The following is a 15303-nucleotide window of genomic DNA, read 5'->3' on the forward strand; positions in this document are numbered from 1 at the left end:
GGTAATCTACTTTCCCGAAAAGTAGAAAATCTATCTACTTTTCGGGAAAGTAGATAACCAACTTTCCCGGAAAGTAGATATTTCCCATTTTTTATGATACAAATTTCCCGTTTTCTATGATAATCTACTTCGCAAAATTAGGTAATATTTCCCCAAAAAATCGATAATCTACTTCCTCGAAAAGTCGATAATCTACTTTCCCGAAAAGTAGAAAATCTATCTACTTTTCGGGAAAGTAGATAACCAACTTTCCCGGAAAGTAGATATTTCCCATTTTTTATGATAGAAATTTCCCGTTTTCTATGATAATCTACTTCGCAAAATTTTTTTATATTTCCCAAAAATTCGATAATCTACTTCCCCGAAAAGTCGACATTCTACTTTCCCGAAAAGTAGAAAATCTATCTACTTTTCGGGAAAGTAGATAACCAACTTTCCCGGAAAGTAGATATTTCCCATTTTTTATGATACAAATTTCCCGTTTTCTATGTTAATCTACTTCGCAAAATTAGGTAATTTTCATCATAGAAAATGGGAAATTTTACCATAAGATGGATGTTAAGGGGGTATATTCCTCAAGCTTAAGTCATGGTACTCCCAAGGGGTTCCCTCGATGCCAAAGAGGAGGTGTAGGAGGAGGACGGAGGTGAGCGTGTTTCTCGACTCGTCTCACTCGTCACTGGAAAATGGGTAACTAATGCGGTTTTTATGCGCTAGCGAGATTGTGGGTATGAATGTGTGTGTGGGGCGTTTCTTTGTCGTTGTGTGGCTGTTAGTCTGTCTGTCTTCTAAAGAAGATGATTTAGTGTGGGTTGAAGCCTAAACGACGTGTGGATGAGCTAAGTCTCCATCTCAAAGGTGGATTGAAACGTATCTATTTCAATCTTTTACACCAGGGTGGTGTGTGTGTGTGTGTCTCAACTCTCTTCCTCTCCTCTTCAATATCTTTCTTTTTCTCAAACGTCAATCACACTTGAGATTAATACAACAGGCGGATTAATTAAGAGCTGTTGCCAGGGAGAAGGGAACAGCCAGGGAGCTCATAGACCCAGGGAGAGGAAGGGAGTTAGTAGCGATGGTGGCAGCGGTTCTAAACAGGATATCTGGGCTAGGTTTTGTGGTATGTGCTTCAGGCGAGTGTTATGTTGTGGTGCTGATTACCTGTGAATATATTACAGGTGTTGTGGTGCTAGTTACCTGTAAATATATTGTAGGTGTTGTGTTGTGGTGCTGGTTACCTGTGAATATATTACAGGTGTTGTTGTGATGCGGGTTACCTCTAAATATATCGCCGGTGTTGTTTTTGATTGCGTGAGGAATAAGTTAATATCACTGTCAAATAAATTTTCTCACAAAGTCACTAGACATATTTTACCCTTGATGTAGTTTATTCAGGTAACTGCTAACTTGATTACTACAAACAATACATTAGAGCAGTTCCATTCTTCCTTTTTGTTTTATCCAGAAAATATCAAAATCTAAATTCCTTTATACTGAAATGTAGGTAAAGATGAATGTATTTGTCCACAGTTGATGTTGTTACGTGTTGCTAGGGCCGCCCGCCAGGTCTTGGGGGAGGGCCAACGTTCGTGGTGCTTCCTGCAACTAACACGCTGTCTGTGCTTGTAGGACGCAGCTCCGTGGCCTGTGTAGTGTTTGGAATACAAAGGAGGCTGTTTTGTGTCTTGCTGGTGTCCGGGAGCAGTTGGGGGTGGTAGTGGTGTTGATCGTGGGGGATGTGTTGGTGGTAGTGGTGTTGATGATGGCGGGGGGGGGGCGGGTAATAGTGTAACTGATGGTGGAGGAATTGTAGATGGTACTGTAGTCGTGTTGACAGATACAACAGGCTTCTCATAATAGGGACGCTCATGGATCAATTAACAGAACTTAAATTATCTCCATAAAACCCCATCTATGGAATCTAATACTCCCCCTCCTCATGTGTCCAACTCCAAGTTGAGCCACACCAGGTGGGTGGTGTGTGGTGGTGGTCACATCCGCCGTGAATGAAGAGATAACTAACAATAACCTAATAAGTATCTTCTGACTTAATACATCATCATCTTCAGTCACCATCTCAGACATACACAGGTTCAGGGCATTGCATGATTGTGTTAGGTTCAGGGGCGTGGAAGGTTAAGGCGTTGTCGTAATGGGTTTATTAGGAATAACCAAGGTGTTACGATGCTTTTTTTGGGGGGGGGGGGTATTTTAACCCAACACAATCCTCTAACATGATATTATCGTTTTGTTTACTCTCTCTCTTTCTGGACCTGATCCCCGTAACCTTTCACAGAGAAAGTTGAGTTAACCTTCCTTCATTCCTTCCCACCTCTTCCTCCTCGCCCTCTTCGTCCTATCTCTCCTCCTCGTCCTACTCCCCTCTCCCTCGTCCTGCATGGCAGTGAACAGCGACATCAACCCACATGAATCTGACCTAAATACACTGTTAATGAATAAGATCTATTCCTTTGTGTATGAACCTCTGTCCTGCGTGGCAGTGAGAAGTGATACCACCCTCAGTGTCAAGACCTGACGGAATTATTCAGAATAGGCAAACTGTACTCCAAGCTTTGCCAATAAATTTGTTAAACTAAAAACTCCTCTTCCTCTTCCCGCTCCTCCTCGCCCTCCCGCTCCTCCTCTTCATCCTCGTTCTCATCCTCCTCCCCCTCCTTCTCCGGGTACCACAAGACCAGTGCTCAAGGGTGCCACCTGGTTCAAAAGTGGAAGGAAACAGAATCAGCATTAATGACACAAAATCTGACTGGAGTAACGTCACTAGCGGTATACCCCAAGGCTCACTACTTGGACCATTACTATTTATTATACACATTAACGACATAAATATAGGCGTTGGCAAGAATATAAATAAATATTTTGACCAGACTTGCAATTAATTCTGACAAGAGCACCGAAAAATGGAAGATACAATTTAATGATGAAAAATTATAAAGTTGTAAGGTGAGGAACGAAGTGAAATACAACTGTGAGAAAGATTTAGGAGTAAGGATCATAAGTAGGAACCTTAATTCTAGTGAGCAGTGTAGTGAAGGTACACACGCACATGCAAGGTAAATATTCATGGTACTTAACAAGGAGAATTGACATCACCAAACAGAGGCACTGATGGACGTGACCCAACCTGACCTGAACTGACCTAACTTAACTGTGTCAGGGAGAGAGGGGGGAGAGGATTACGAGTTTAAGTCCAGTCACGAAGGATGGGAGAAGGGGGGAGGAAGAGAGGGAGGAGGAGGAAGAGGCAGAGAGGGCGAAGAGTCCACTGATTAAAAGATGAGGGTCGGGTCGGTTCAGGTCAGGCCATGGAGGAAGGTATCAGGAGAAATGAAGTCATGAAGAGGGGGAAAAATGGACGAAAGGAAGAAAAATGGACGAAAGGGAGAATAAATGAATGAAAGGTAAAGAGGAGGAGAGGGCGGAAGGAAGGAATCATAAAAACCTGACTAATAACAATAATTTCTCGCTTACTTTTGCTCCATCAAGTCAACATCAACAAGCGTAGAGGTGGAGGGGGAGGGCGGAGGAGGTAATGGAGGAGGAGGAGAAAGGAATGTACAGTACACTATAAAGGGGATGTGAAAGTGGGTCCCATGCACCTGCTGACCACACACACACACACTTGATGGGGCAACAAGTAGGTAATGGGTAAAGGGTGTATGAAGGACTCCTACACAAGTGAACGCCAGCCTGGGTGACCTCGAGGTTACTCCGCGAAGTAACGGGAAGGTCAGTGACACCAAGCTGGCCTCTCTACTTCTCACACCCGGAGGCCAGTGTCTCAAAAGGCTCCTACCATCAATATTCCTTCGTGTGAGTAGTGAAGATGTAAGATTGTGCCTTAAATGGTTGACTTATTGTAAGACTTGTAAACAACTTTTCAATATGGCATTTGAATTACACTTGAGACTCTTACTCTAACCCTTCTCTGTCACCCCCCCCCCTAACTACCCCTTCCTTTCTCTATCCCTTAACTCCTCCCTCTGCTTATCCCCTTAACCCTTCCCCCCTAGCCCAGTGGTTCTCAACCTGGGGGCCATGGCCCCCAAGGGAGCCACGGCGAGCTGTTATAAATTGTTCGTTTCCAAATAATGTTGGGAATCTGAATTAAACAAAACTTGTATTACTTATTTTGACTTGGCAGAAGAGATTTTTTTTGTCATTTTGTTTAATCATAACGACAATACAATTTTAATATTTACATACTCTGGTGCTAATGCAGAGGTCATATGCACTTTTTCCCAACCAAATTCAAGTTTGCTGTGAGGCTTGTCTAGTAGTCACTCTGGTCTAGTGACGTCAGTTATGTAAATCATGTAAGTCTCTCAAAATATAAGATAATGATGATTGTCAACCTTGAAATAAAATAAGGGTATTTTCTCTTCATCTGCATTTTATTTTTCAACATTATTTGTGGAGGGTTTGGGAGAAAAATGAAGGAGGCCACGAGGATGTTGAAAATTCCTCAAGGGGGGTATGGAGTGAAAAAGGTTGAGAACCACTGCCCTAGCCGGTCCTACACTCCCTAAACTTTCTCAGAGCTGCTACAAGTAATGGGGCCGACTGTGTGGCGCCAGACTCCGGTCACGCCACCACCCGTACTCCCATACCACCCCGTCCTCCCTCTAACCCATTACCACCTCTTACCCGGACCCACCACCCTTTCAATGACCACCTCTTAGGCTCCTTTATATTGGCTTTCTAAAGGGGTCAGTCCTAGTGCGGTGGGGAATCCAACGGTCAATCAACAGGTTCGTATTACCGAGGTTGGGCGGGACTCTCCATTCAACAGGTGCCAAAATCAGGTGGTGTCTGTCTCTCGCTTCCTATACTTCATGTTGAATGTAGCAAGTTGCACTGTTGCCGAGTGTCAAGACCCAACCTGAAGGCGTAGGATTAACCTCAAGTCTCCTCACCTGACATTAAGTATAGCAGTTCTTCTCTTCCAGGTGTGTGTGTCTGTGAGGTGTGAGTCCTAACTACGCTGAGAATTGGGATAATACACCTTTTCACATATCCGTTGAGACATTGTTATATAACTATTTGACAAATTTCATAACCGAATGACAGAACACACATCGAATAACAATCTAAAATAACTGTTCGTTCATGCTAACGGAAGTGATTGACATAAGTTATGAAGTTGACAGACGTGAACAATAAACCGACGGTCTCCATATAGTTTGAGAATGTAACACTTGGAGAATGACATACCACCAACAGTTATTTTAGATTGCCATTCGATGTGTGTTCTGTCATTCGGTTATAAAATTTGTCAAATGGTTATGTAACAATGTCTCAACGGATATGTGAAAAGGTGTATTGGTGTTGAGAAGTTTGTACCATAAAGGAAGACTTCGGGTAGCAAGAGTGAACCAAGGTGTGGCTCCTGTATCTGGTTTAGTGTGTAGTACTGATGTGGTAATTTGTAGGCAGGTGAGATGGTGTGCATGTTGATAAATAAAATATAACAGGATTAATTGTAATGATATTTTTCGTTAGTTGTATTATCACCACCATTATCATCTCTTATCAACCATTACTGTTCGCTCACAGTTATTATCTTCTTAGTTCTTACTTCTCTCGTTCTGGTTTGGTAATTCTGTTGAGTCTTATTCCTCTCTTACTTTCTCTTCGTCTTCTCCCGTTATCCACATCTCCACCTCTTCCCTTCACTCTCCATACCTTACCCCCCCCCCTTCCCTCCTCCTCCTCTGCACAATATTATTTTACTGTAGACGAACAGATTAGTATGAACACAACAGATGTTTTAATAATTAATAGATGTTTCAAGTATATAGATTACTCTTTTGAATACATATTGAGACAGACAGGCTGGCTTGGCTGGCTGGCTGACTTGACTTGCTTTGCTTGCTGGCTTACTTGGCTGGCTGTGACGGAGGGTAAATTGTGACAAGGAGTGGCTGTGACAAGGAGGGGAGGTGTGACAAGGAGAGGAGGGTGTGACAGGAGAGGAGGGTGTGACAGGAGGGAAGGGTGTGACAGGGATGGAAGGGTGTGACAGGGAGGGGAGGTGTGATAGGAGGGGGGTGTGACAGGGAGGGGAGGGTGTGACAAGGAGGAGAAGATGTGACAGGGGCGGAGGTGTGACAGAAGGGGAGGATGACAGGGAGGGTAGGGTGTGACAGGAGGGTAAGCGTGTGATAGGAGAGGAGGGTGACAGGAGGAAGGGTGTGACAGGAGGGAAGATGCGACAGGAGGGAGGGTGTGACAGGGAGGGGTGTGGCAGGGAGATGATGTGGCAGGAGGGGTATGTAACAGGGAAGGATGTGGCAGGAGGGGTGGGTGTGATAGGAGGAGGTGTAACAGGGAGGGAGGGTGTGACAGGAAGGAAAGATGTGACAGGAGGGAAGGGTGTGATAGGAGGGAGGGTGTGATAGGAGGAGAGGGTGTGACAGGAAAGGGAGGGTGTGACAGGAAAGGGAGGGTGTGATAGGAGGGGAGGTGTGACAGGAGGGGAGGTGTGACAGGTAGGGGAGGTGTGACAGGGAGGAGAGGGTGTGACAGGAAAGGGAAGATGTGACGGAGGGGATGTTCGATGGGGGGGGGGGTGTGACAGTGAAGGGAGGTGTGACAGTGAAGGGAGGGTGTGACAGTGAAGGGAGGTGTGACAGGAGGGGATGTGGGGTAACATGGCAGAGCTGCTGATACACCCACCTACCTCCTCTCTAGAGAATATGTTGCCATGGTTATCTCCAGCATAAGGGGTAGAGGAGAAACGCCTGCTCTTGTAGATAACCTCCCCTTCCTCTCCGTGTGTGTGTGTGTGTGTCCACCTGAATCACCAAGTTGGAATCCTCTGACATTAAGAGTTGTGAAGCAGTTGTATATATTTCAGGAGTCTTGTGGAAGGGACACGGGTGGTGACGCTCTTACATAGCGTCTGCCTGTCTGTGTCTAGTTACTGTATATATTTGTGTCTACCCCTGTATTTACCTGTTTGTCTACCTGTCTGTGTCTAGTTACTGTATATATTTGTGTCTACCTCTGTATTTACCTGTGTCTGTGTCTGTCTGCATCACTGTTCTGGGACAAAACAACACCGAGATACTCTGTTCATATCCCTCCCTAACTCTTACTAATGTTGTGTAATAAATGAGAATCCTAACTCACCTTATCCTGTAATACATTAAAGTAGAGATGATCATCATATTAGTACTTAAATTCTACTTACAACATTGTATCAGTTAAGTGTTTAAATGTACTAATATGATGATCAGTAATCCTGCTTTTTTCAGCCGTATTCTAATTTTGAAGTGAATAAAAAATCAGGTATTAGAAACTATTTATTTAAGAAAAAGAACAAGGCTTTTATGAAACATCCGAGACATTACCATCATTCACATCTGGAAGCTCAACACAGCTCTCCCTCTTCAACACAATGGACCAATCACAAGTCGAGTTCAAGTCCAATACATCTTCTGATTGGTCCGGGCTTTGTTTACGTTCAGTTTCCTACGAGTTCTCGAGTGTGAGAGGGGGAGGGGATGGGGGGTGGGGGGAAAGTGAGATGATGAACCAATCAAAAGCTAGAATTGCACACTTAATGGTATTTTGATTGGCTTATCACACGTATAGTACACCAAGCTGGACCACATTCGGTAGACATGTTTTACGGGTTTATCAGTTAAGAATATAAACAGAGGGGGACTTAATCTGCAGTAATGCATTCAGTGTTTGTGGTAACTTTGGGCGTTTCAAAATGCAAGTCCGCTGTTGCGTTTGTAATGACTTGATACTAAGGCTAGCCAGAGCGTCTATAAGGCTACCGAAAAACAGCATTAAAACTGAATTCTCATTGGCTGTTTTTTCCATTAGTGACTATGTTTTCATTGGAGCTGGAAAGTGCCAATCAGATTATTAGTTTTGTTGAATAATGTGGTGGATAGTATTTACGTTTGGTCAACCACCACTACATACAACCAAACCTCCTTCTGACAGGCTATCAATCTTTTCATTTCTCTCATATTTGGCACATTCTTCACATAATCATTCATATAGCACAAGAATGAGAAGCCAATCAGCGAGTATTTGGGTTCCTGGGAGCCAACAACACTGCAATCTGATTGGCTATCTTTCCATTTTTTCTTTTCCTTCTGTCCAATCACATGATTGTTTATGTAACCAAGGAATGACCAGCCAATCAGCTAACAGTTGTTTCTCTCTATTGTCAACATCAACACTTGCCACACCAGCAACATGGGGTAGAAGGAAGTTGGGAGGGAGTGAAGGAAGGAAGAGGAGGAGTAAGCAGGGAAGGCAGGACGAGAAGTAGGCAGGGAAGGAGGGAGGTAGGATCTAGTGTGTTACCTGTAATTCACTACCAGCAGGTAATATACACAAGAGCAGGGTTGTATATGTTCAACATATATGTATATATTGAGTGTTTATTAAGAAGGGGGGGGGGGAGGATAAGAGAGGTAGGGGGGTGTGGTAGTGGGTGGATAAATGACCCATACATTTTTAAATTAATCACACAAATAGGCACAGTAGTGTGTTTATTGGTGGTTTGCAAAAAAATAATAATAATAATTCATAAAATATCGTGCAATATAAAATAACTACAATCTGTTCCATGGCTAAAGACTGTATCATGATCATCTTTTGTGGGTTTTTTTTTTAATCATTTTTTTTTCTTCATATACTACATACAAGTTATGGATCAGCGAGAACATTATTACCTGACGTTCTCCCAGACTACTATATAAAAAATCAACACAACCAGAAGTAAAGGCCAGTGAGGAGTAGGGGACAACAGCTGCCATGGACACGTACATAACTACCACGTACGAATATTAAAAATACTTTGGTCCATGGCGGCTACTCTCCTGATATAATACATATACAGTAGATATTTGCAGCTAAGAAATGGTATAAATGATTTAAAAGAAAAATGCTAAAACACATTTAATAATAGTAACCATAACAGTGGTTCAGATGTTTTAATGAAGACGGTAGAGGGGTTAAGATTATATGGACCAGCAGGTTCATTAAGGCTGTAGGTGATAATCTCATTAGTAAAGTAGAACATAACTTGAACATAGAACCTCACACGTAGGGGGTTTAGAAGGTTCAGAGGTTCACATTTACTCTCGTTGGGCTAAAACAAGTGAAGGTTTAAGAAGTTTAAGGTTCTGTTTCAAGTCATCAACGTCTATCATACTAACGAGATGATTGATACGGTTTCATCATCATCAATCTGTATAAGCATAGACACATTCACCAAAGGAACTCTGGGTTTAACTTGAGCAAATAAACGATCAATTTTGAAAGGTAGGGAAAACATAATGGTGAGGAAGGATATTGAATCTTTTCCCTCTAGATAAAGTTACACACACACAACCCTAGCGAGCAACAACAAACGAACAGACAGATTGATATTATTAGGCGCCGAATACACTATTTTTGTTTTTATCTTCCTGCTGTTTGTCACTCTTAACACACACACACACATATATATATATACACCCAAACACACCCGATGACCGTAACCTACATGACCTCTCCTCTCCCAGGCACCTTCGTAACACACCACATGATTATCGAAACTCTCTCAAAACCTGAACTTAATAATTATATCCTACCCGAAGACATCCTTTTAAGCGCGCGAGCTATCCACTGAGGGTCGTGTAACATCACAGGTCGTTAATATTTCCCGTTCCTTGTTGAGCTGTGTAGACACGACCCCTCCCAGACATACCATCACTTTAGCGAGAGAGAATGTACTGTAAGCTATCATGTTGCTGCGCCGCGCTCACCATCACAACCATCTCTTCCTATGACGATAATATTCACTCCCCTGGGCTCTTGTGTACATAGAGATATGTTGCGCCCTATTACCTACCCTTCTCGAGTCCTATCAATACTCTTACCATCACGACACTTCTAGAACACTATTGGACACTCGGTGCTTGGAGGAGGTCGAGTCTGCGTTAAAGTCTTCGTTCTGAGTTACTGTATTTGACTTAAGTCGCTGCTAGACAATAACTGTTCTTAAATGACGGGTTGTGCGTGTGTTTACCCGTACGGCACTAAACGGACACAGCGGAAACAAACTCATTTATAATATATCATCACTGACCTTCATACACTACCACACCTAACACTTGAAGGACTAGACAACATGGTGGTCGCCTTCTACTCTGCCTATATAGTATCATCTGCCTGTTGTTGTTGGTGACGTCACGCTAGTACAGTACAGTAGTTTCGTGGTAACATAGTGTGGTATACAACTACTATAAGGTGGGCACAATGTCCTGTTATCTGAGGTAACAACTGTGTGAACTAAAGTCTATCTTCCCCAGGTGAATTACTCCTTGTGCAGGGAGTTACACATCACTACTGGTAGACAACATTGAAGTAGAAATATATATATATTTATATAAATTGTATATATATATATATAGAGAGAGAGAGAGAGAGAGAGAGAGAAAGAGAGAGATTGATTATATATACACTGAATAGTGATGGGGCACGAAAATTGCAGTAGTGCACACCTCTAGTTTATATATATATATATATATATATATATAGTGCTGACCTTCCCTGTCATGGGGCCCAACCTGCTCTGTATTAAACCTTAATACATATTGGCACATTGCCATACAGAACTGGTGGGCCCACAGTACACCAACACCCTCATCACACACTTACATGTTTAAAGCTCCCTTGTGGCACAGGTGAAGCTTAACTTCCACCTCAAGAGGTCCTAAGTGCACCTGCCCAGCTCCCTCACCACACACACACACACACACGAGGCCAAGAGGTGTGTACACTCCCGACCAGCTGCCGCGGGTGTAACACTGAGAGGTACCATTTACCTCACAACTACTAACAACCTGTGAACCCACACTCGTACATCAATAACACAGGTCAGTGGTGATCTTCCCTCATCAGGATAAAATACCTTATCTTCCATCACCAAGAGACAGATAGTCAGGAATGCACTTTATCCTGATAGAGACGAAAGATACATCGTCTTACATTAAAATTCGTCCACAAGGAAAAAATGCATTTATCGTGTACAAGTGACTGTAAATGTAACTTCTCCTTGTAGCTACAGAAGGCATCTCACTCCCAGGAACTCAAGTTTCTTAACATGTGGCTACCAGACAACTGAAGTCCCTAATTAAATGAAAATCATGCTAGCTGACCTAAGGCAATACAAGTGATACCCCGCCTCTACCCGGTATACGGTTAATCAATACCAAGTACATAATAATATTTGTACCACTTACTGTAACATTTCAACTAAGCTGACAAATAGTAAAGAAAAAGAGATTCCCATTCACATTATAGTCAACAGGTGAGAAATGATCTACGTTGTGCCACCTTCACTCAAGGTATTACTTCACCTCAGAATGTGAAGTCACAGTCTCACTATGCCAGACTCCTGCCTTATCACAATCTTAAATTCTTGTGCAACCATCAGTGTGCTCGCTACCTGTCTGTGGGGATTGACTACTTCGTCAGACATATCACGTTGACAGTACCAGCTAGACATCATCAGAATGTAAACAAGAAGATGAGATTGATCACACAGGATAATTCACGTGTGACAGGTGTTGAGGTGGACCCCAGACACCTGCCCTGGCACGGAGTGCTGTAAGAAGAAGCCTTACATACATATTGCACTTTTTATTTACATAAAACACAAAATGTAAGCTTTTTTATATAAGAAACCAAAATAATGTTAGCTCGCACCCTATATCTAGTTCATACATAGTCACTTGTTACATCATCACTCACAAGACAGGTTGCCGCCCCTCTGTTCCTCAGGTGAGCTGCCCATAACTCACCTGAGCAACTCTGGTAATCACATCAGTACACAACTGTCAGTGTACTCTATCACAGATAAATTTATATCAGGTAATATCTCTATTACTCTTCTATTGTAACACTTGTCGTTAATTGATTACTGTACTTTCACTAAACGTAACAAGACCAGCTTTTAAAAAATTATTTCACTTTTTTTAAATAAATAAGATCAATTTCATCGTCATTAAGTCCATTTTATATTAATTACTGTTGCTTTTCAGTTTTGTAAAGCCTGATTGTGTAGGCAGGTATGAGTAACCTCAAGACCAGCATCCCTTACACTGTTCCCGTCCACCACTACAACTATCTGCGATCATTACCTCACCAAAACATCATTACCAGGAAGACTTGTGGCCCCCAGCACTTACTCCCTCCTTCAGGGGGCCACGTGAGTGCTCGGCTGCGGCTGTCTTTAGTATCTGGAAGGACCCAACGTAACCCACGTTCTCACTGCAATGTACAGAAGAGCCTGAACCACACCTGGAGGCCTTGGTGGGAGGTAAGTGTGTGACCTCCGAGCGGTAGGCAGAGTCCTGGAAGGATACATAGAAGGCGTGGGCGTACGGTACGCTAAGTCTTCAAGGATATATGGAGGTACCTGGGCTGTACCTGGAAGCTCTGAGCGGGTACATTGAGGGCCCTTGAGGGTACATGGAGGTCCCTTGACGGTACATAGAAGCCCTAGAACGGTATACTGCACATATATATAGCGGTATACAGCAGCAGGCCATGTATGGAGGAGGCGATGACGGTGTTGGCAGGGGTTGAGAAGAGCCACCTTCGGGGGGCGTGTTGGTAAACTTGAGGACTGTGGGGTGCAACTCTCGCGATGATATGACTAGCAGCTTTTAAGTTTCTGTCAGAGAAAGAAAACATTCATGAAGTATATTACAAATCATAACCTCAAAATTATATATATATTTTACAAGACAAATTAAACAGCTCATTATACTAATTTAGATATTTCAAAAAATAATCTTAATTTTCAGGTGACTACATTACTCACATTCAGAGCTCAACTATCACACACTCATTCACAACACCAAGGGGAAGGGTGAGTCAGATGTGAACCTGTTCTGCGTGTGTGTGTGTACACCAGCGGGAGGGGTTTTACGTAAAGCAAGGAGCTCCGGCGCCACTATGGTCTGCTTCCGTGATATTTAATGCTGTCTTTCATACACTCTCTCAAGCCCCTGCTACCTATCACACGTCTCTCTCTCTCTCTCTCTCTCTCTCTCTCTCTAAAACAAATAAATATATATTTTTTAATACAACTTATACACGCCCCTTCTCTCATTATGAACAGTGAACGTGTCCTCCCTCCCACCCCCCCACACACCTTTTTTAATGAAGAATAAACGCAGTATTTTAGTGACGAGAATAAAAGTTTTCCTCTGTATAATAAAGCTTTAAGCATGAACACCAGCTAGGAGACAAAATGCCGCCGCCGCCGCCACCACCACCCACTCAAGGATCATAGTCACGTACACGTTGCTAGGTGACGCCCATACCACGCCCACATACCTCACCTAGGATGGGCTGGTACACTAAGACGCCGCCCATACGGGATGAGAGAGAACGGAGGGCCGAGTTACGTCGTAGCTTCACTTAGGAATATTCATACCATACCCCCTAATTACTAAACTACCCAATTCCTTTCAGAAGCCCACTACACCACCCTTACCACAACTGATCAACGTCAACACAACCAGGTGAGTCACCACATACGTTACCAACACAGCTGATCACCTGTGAACACCTGGGCAACACACCTGTCACACCCCTTGGCCCGTGTACCTGTCCGTGGCTGACAAGAGAGCATCGGCACCTGGTAATTGGGTCCCACGTCCCACTAGACCCCAAATTAACATAACCATTAGGAGCAAAGAGTTTCTAATTAGTAAGGTGACATTCATCCTTGTTCAATTAACAAAAATTCTTAAATGCGATAGTGTGTGTGTGTGTGTGTGTTTTATGGATGGCTTATCATCAACTAAACAAGATTTAAACAACCAGGCAACAAACACCTTAAGCTGCGTCGTACAATCATCCCTACAGCAGCAGCACCACCACCACCCACCTCCACGTCTTCTAGGGTTACCCCAAAACCCGTAACCTGTTGTGCCTCCAAGACCCGTGTGCGTCAAATCCAGCTCTCACCCCCTCCCCCCTTAACCCTTCGTTTTAAGGAGACTTGACAACCCATTCTTGTTGTCTCATGTAAAAAGAGAGATATAGCAACCCCTAAGTCCCTTTGTTCCTCCCCCTACACTCTTGACCTGACCTTGCTAAGAAGGAAGGTCACTCAGGTTGTGTGTGTTGCCCTCTAGCGGGGCGACCACGAAACTCAGGTAGTGTGTCCAACATTATTCTTTTTTTGAGTCGAAGAACAGGTAAATTATCTAATTATATCAACTACAACTGTAATTTACTTTTTTTTATGAAGAGCGTGATACACATCAGCCTACACCCCTTCCCTTCACCCTAGCTCTCTTACCCTCCCTTCCTCCCTCTCTTCACCTTCTTTCTCTCCATTCCTCACCCTGTTTCTCCCACACCTCACCCCATTTTTCTCTTCCTGCCTCACCCCCTCCCCCACCCCCACTTTCTCTCCCTACCTCACCCCCTCCTCTCCTTGTTTCCCCATCTTTCTCTCCCTGCCTCAACTCCCCCTCCTCCTCTCCCTACCTAATCCCCTACTCTCCCTACCTCATCCCCCCGCCTCCTCCTCCCAACCGCCATAAGCACCACAATAGCCACTTCGGCCAGGTCCTCCATGGGTCCACCCGAATGTCCTCTACCGAATAAAAGAAATTCGGAAAACTTGGGCCTAAAATCGCTCTCTCTCTCTCTCCCTCTCGTTTCGTATTTATTGTTTTTAGTGATCTTATTATTGTTGTTATTGTTATTACTAGTATTTAACTGGGAACTAGCAGTGACATGAATTGAGTAATAAAACCATCTTATATGGATATGTACAGTGTGTGTGTGTATGTGACCCTGACCTTCCTCCTAACGTGTACAGGTAATATCACCCTTACTGTATGTCCGGTATATCATTAAGAGGACCTACCTGTGGTACACACCTACTTCACGTGTACCGCCTGACCCAGTCAAGACTATCAGCTTACCAGTCAGCTAGTACATAAGAACATAAGAATGGAGGAAACTGCAGCGGGCCTATTGGCCCATACTGGGCAGTCCCGTTTACACCCAACCCCTATTGCTCATATAAGCATCCAACCTATGTTTGAAGCTATTCAGCGTATTCGAGTTAATGATGATATTTGGTAACTTGTTCCATTCATCCACTACTCTGTTTCCAAACCAGTGTTTACCTATTTCACGCCTAAATCTAAATTTGTCTAATTTAAAACCATCGTTACGAGTTCGCTCCTGGTTGGATAGTTTGAGTACCTTTGTAATGTCCCCTTTGTTTAGCCC

At 43.4% G+C, this 15303-nt stretch overlaps 1 protein-coding gene across 2 annotated transcripts in view; it reads right to left on the minus strand.

The window, feature by feature from the left end:
- Window positions 1-7315: 7315 nt before the first annotated feature.
- Window positions 7316-15303, minus strand: part of LOC121863770 (protein phosphatase 1 regulatory subunit 3C-B-like) — a 33403-nt gene continuing 25415 nt past the window's right edge. For both annotated transcript variants that reach the window (XM_042362559.1, XM_042362560.1), the window contains exon 7: window positions 7316-12715. The gene's annotated coding sequence lies outside the window, so the exon portion shown is untranslated. The remainder of the gene's footprint in view (window positions 12716-15303) is intronic.

The sequence above is a fragment of the Homarus americanus genome, unplaced genomic scaffold (genome assembly GCF_018991925.1).
Source record: "Homarus americanus isolate GMGI-L3 unplaced genomic scaffold, GMGI_Hamer_2.0 scaffold48354, whole genome shotgun sequence".
Lineage (NCBI taxonomy): Eukaryota > Metazoa > Arthropoda > Malacostraca > Decapoda > Nephropidae > Homarus > Homarus americanus.